The sequence below is a fragment of the Lepus europaeus genome, chromosome 12, assembly GCF_033115175.1.
Source record: "Lepus europaeus isolate LE1 chromosome 12, mLepTim1.pri, whole genome shotgun sequence".
NCBI lineage: Eukaryota > Metazoa > Chordata > Mammalia > Lagomorpha > Leporidae > Lepus > Lepus europaeus.
The window spans coordinates 22220896-22225856 of record NC_084838.1 but is presented as its reverse complement, the minus strand read 5'-3'; the positions used below and the strand labels follow the sequence as shown (position 1 = coordinate 22225856).

At 51.9% G+C, this 4961-nt stretch overlaps 1 pseudogene; it reads right to left on the bottom strand.

Moving 5' to 3' along the window:
* Positions 1–419: 419 nt before the first annotated feature.
* Positions 420–3948, bottom strand: LOC133770933 (myosin regulatory light polypeptide 9-like; annotated as a pseudogene).
* Positions 3949–4961: the final 1013 nt, after the last annotated feature.

Genomic DNA, 4961 nt, shown 5'->3' with positions numbered 1-4961 from the left:
GGAAGTTTCCAGTAGGCAGCTCACAAAATGGGGGCATTCTATGCAAGGAACTACAGGAAGCAAACTTGGGAAGTGTTCTCCAACCCGGCTAACCCGGAGGTCAGAGGGGGCAGGCCGGGGCCCTTGGGACCCCCTTGAGCTTCGCCCTCTGCAGCTGCTGCTGATCAGCCGCGGTCCGGGACAGCTCCCATGGTAACGGAAGCCTGCAGGCCGCTGCGGGGGCCGCACCACCGCCTCGTGTGTCTGCGTGGCCGTGGAGCCACAGAGAAAATCACATTGAGGAAAAGCGGCCCCTGCCGTAGCTGTTTTACCAAACACCGAGGAGAAACCGCAGAGAGCACCGTCCCCAGTTTGGGCTGCCTGCAGGCTGCTGTGCCAGTCAAGTTCCTCTTACTGAGGAGACAGCTCAGGCACAGGGATCACGCTAGTGACGAAAACGCCAGACCCATGTGTGGGGGTGGGGGAGCCCCCTGGGCGCAGCGGGAGTCTTCTATGAGAGCCTTGCGGGTTTGACCCCAGAGCGCCCAGCGGCGTAGTGGGTGGACTGGGCTGTAAGAGATGCCACATTTGTCTATTTCTGCAAACAAGAAGCGCCTTGCCCACGTGGTGAGAATACTCCGTCTCGAAGCTAATTCAGAGCTTCTGTTTCTCATCGCCGCATGGCGCTACTGCACACTCGCACATACCCGCAAGGGTTTTGCAAATATCCTGGGATTTCAGGAAGCGGGACCCGCCAGGTCCCCACAGCTTGTCTCTCAGGCATTGCTACTCCGGATGCCTCTCATAGCAGTGCAGGCCACAGAGCAGCACCCTAGGGACTCTGGCCCACCCAGAGAGCAAAACACACTCCTCCAACATGCTCAAAAAGCTCTCCCCTTGCGCAAGTCAGCACCACTGTCCCCATGGGCTTAGGTTTCACAGTTCTGGGTAAGAGTTTCTGTTGCACGCTCCAAGAAAACTCAGAGCTTAAACAGGGAAACCCAAAGGCCTGCTTGCCTTCCTGAGACCGGTAATGGAATCCCTTGAGTTGGGAGCCACCGGCTGTCAGAGCCACCGGAATATCTCAGAGCAAGCAGACAGCTTACCACACAGTGAGTGGCATGGGGAAGACAGACTACTGATGTGGGCTCACTTAGCTGGGGCACTCACCTGTCTACACACAGGGAAGAAAGACAACAGAAGGAACAGGCTCAGTGGCCTTAAGATCTCTCCTCCCACCCAGGGCCCTGAGGGCAATCCTCTTATAAAACAACAATCTGCTCCTCTGTGCTGTCACCTTCAGACGTTCCTCCCAAACCTGATGGCTCCTGTCCTGCCACTACTCTCACCTTCAGACCCTCGGCCTTGACCCAGGTCCAGTCTCCACTTGACCCCACGGCCTTGAAGCTTAGCCCCTTCTTGTCTTGGCAAGATCCTGCATGCAGGATTAGGTATTGGTTCTCTCTTTGTCAGACTGGAGTCCTTTGTTCCAACCGCTTCTCCCTGGCTGCCTCTAGAGTTGATCAATGCGTACCACTCCCTCAAAGGCCAAGGTCAGGCTGTCATCCTGGGAGGCCCTGGAGTCTCTGCTTGTGCCAAACTTGCGCTTGCATGGCAGCTCCTGCTTGCTGGGTTTTCCATTGCCGGGGCTCACCCTGCCCGTCTCTTTGAATATGGGCGATTGTTTTTCCAGCAGTTACAAATTCTTCTTGCTTAAATAAAGGAGAGAGCAGAGGCCATTTCACCACTGGGCTCCTCAGTGCCAGGATGCTGTGCCCACGGTTAACCGTATCATATGCCCCCTGGGACTAAAGCTCCCTCTAGTGGCGGTGATATTTCTGCAGCCAAGGGCACTAATAGTAACAGCACACTTTTTTTGTGTGTTTATTTTACTGTAGGTAGTTTTACATATTCTACATTACTTCTATTTATACTTTAATTTGATCAGACTCTATTGAGGTCAGCATTATTCTTATTATCACCATTTGACAGAGGTGGAAGTGGGCACAGAGAGATTAAGAAACTTGTCCAAGGTCACACAGCTAACCAGGCCGTGAGCCCAGGAAGTCTGGTTCCAGAGTTGGTGATATAGCTTCAGTGCCACCCTGCCTCTCACAACCAAAGACAGAACCATCCACTCTACCAAGCCCCTCTGACACAGAGGAATTCTTTCTGGGACAGAAGTGCTACAGGCCAGGAGATGGGTAGTCTGGGCCCCCTGCCTCATTTCAGAGTGAGCAGGTGTGACAGGAGGATGGCAGTGCTACTCCGACTGGACAGGACCCCTGCTCCAAGGTGCCTTTGGTTTCAGAGAGCTCGCTGCATTGTCCGTGGCCTGGAGCAGTCCTGAGATGGTCACCATCTTACGCTGGGGACAGGAGGTTCTCTCTTATTGTGAGGTGATAGGTCTTTGTCCAGGAGCAAGAAGGTAATGACCCTGGGCCACAGACCAGGTTCTAGAAAGAACCTAGAGACATGCTTTTCATCTGTTCCATTTCCCTAGGCACCAGACCTCCCCAAGGAGCCTAACGTATCAGCTGCCACTCCAGAAACCAGTTACCCAGAAATATCACAGGGACCCCCCCTACACACACATGGAGCTCAGAAGCCTGAGCTATCCCCTGCTGACAGCTGAGGATCCCCATATTCACACGAAGGACAATTTTACTTTAATTTCCTTATCCAGCCTTCTCTTGGAAATTCTTTTCCCCTCCACGTGCATCCTGTGGAGCACCCCCTCGTGGTGGTAGTGAGGGGTGCGGTGTGCCCTCGTGCACTGGTGACTGGACAGGGCATATAGAAAGGGGTTCTGGGATCCTGTCCTCTGAGGGTGGACATTGGTGAGCCTGTGCGTTTGTGTGCAGTTGCGCATGAAGTTGCACCTGATACCAGGACACAGGGCCCCTCCCTCTGAGGGGCAGCCCAGGGATGGGCAGGCCTCAGCTGAGGGGTCTCCCTGTGGTGCCTCCAGGTCCTGCCTGCTGGCCATCTTCCCAGGGGTGCCATTTTTGGAGAGATCAGACACTTCTTGCTGGACCTCTTGGGTCATGGTGGAAGCACCTGCCTCAGGTTAGCCATGTGCCTCGCCACTGGTGCTATGGTTCTCTTGGCACAAACCCTTCACCGGGAGCTGGGACCCTAACCCCACAAGGGCCTGAGCAGGTCCCGTAGAGATGTGGGTGTGAAGCTGGTACAGATGAATATGGGAACAGGGGCAGGGGACAGGAGGAGGCTGGGATGGGGCTTTGTCACTGGGAAGGCTGCAGGTCACCTTTGTCCTATCACCATGTTTGAAGATGTGAATGAATTCCACATAGTTGAAGTTGCCTTTCTTTTTTTTTTTTAATATGTATTTATTTATTTGACCTTCAGGGTTAGAGAGAGAGGGAGAGACAGAGAGAAAGAGAGATCTTCCATCTGCCGGGTCACTCCCTCAATGGCCAGGGCTGAGCCAGGCTGAAGCCAGGAGCCAAGAGCTTCATCTGGATCTCCCACACACAGGTGGCAGGGCCCCAAACACTTGGACTGAAGTTGCCTTTCTTAGCAGTGGGCGCCCAGTGGTACAACTCGTCTACCTACTCATCTGCAGAGTGGTCACCCGTGGTGGTCAGTAGTTCCAGATATGAGGCCTCCTCTGAAACAGGCGTAGGTGTTGCCATCAGGTCCTCGGGGTCTGTGCTGTTCAGCTTCTCCACAAACATAGTGAGGAGCATGGTGAAACTGATGGGCTGCAGGGCCTCACCCATCATGCCACTGAGGTGTTCACCCACAGGCTTCTTCCCCAGAGAGGCCAGCACGTTGTGCAAGGTCCAAGGTCCTCGTCAATGAAGCCGCCACAGTTCTTGTCGATCGTGTTGAAGGCTTTCTTGTACTCCTAGGCCTGGAACTGGGCTAACATTGTAAAGACATTGGCTGTGTTCTGTGTGGCTGCTTCTTGGTGGTCTTGACCTTGGCCCATTTGCTAGACATCTCTTGACTCCAGCTGTGTGGGATTTCCCTTCTGTAGAGAAGGTGATCCTTGGGTGCACAGAGCTGAGCAGGGTGAGGGGTAATTTTAAACTCAGTATCTTCCTCTACCAAGACTTGGTCCCATAGGCTGAGCTCGAATCTGGCCTGCATGTGGTCCCTGCAGTGTAAGCCTGAGGCCCATGACCGTCTCCTGGTGGTGTTCTGCGCCCTTGGCTCTCCTTTCATTTTTGCTGCCTACAGAAGCCTGAAGCCCTGCAAAGCCTCAACCTGCCTACTGTCTCCATGCCAGGAGCTCTGGGGAAATCCAGGCAACATTTATGAGTCCTAAAGCCAATGCAGTACGAAGTCATACTCCAATATTCTCAGGCCACAAGCAGAAAGAATTTTTCAAAGAAAATTCGATCTTTAATTTGCATCTCTATTGTATTAGGACAGATTTCACTTATAATGACCAACAAAGTTTTGTGGGATGCACTCTTTGGAAATAAGACTGTGGGAAAGCATTTGGCCTCATAATTGAATCATTGGTTGGGGCATGGCAGCCCAAATCAGGGTGCCTGTGTTCAAGTTCTAGTTCTAGTCATAATTCCAATTTCTGTTGTTGCACAACCTGAGAAGCAACTCAATTGGTTGGGTTCCTGCCACTCATGTGATAGACCTGGATTGGGTTTCAGGCTCCGAATTTTGGCTTAGCCCAGCCAAAATGCAGTAAGGTGGTGATGGAAGATCTCTCTCTCTTTTTCTCTCTCTCACAAATAAATAAATAAATACATCTGTAAAAAATGTTAGTTTAAATAAATAATAAATTAGATTTTAAACAATGATTTGGTCAAAAGAACCAATGGAAGCTGTCAACAAACACTTCTTGAGGATCCCTTCTTTCTTTTTCTGTTACACACACACACTGCGAAGTTCACTCCCCAGTCTTCCAGGAGCTGTTGATAGCAAAGTGAGGTTTGCTAGATCATTTTGCCCCTCACCAAAAAAAAAAAAAAAAAGGAAAGGAAGAAAAG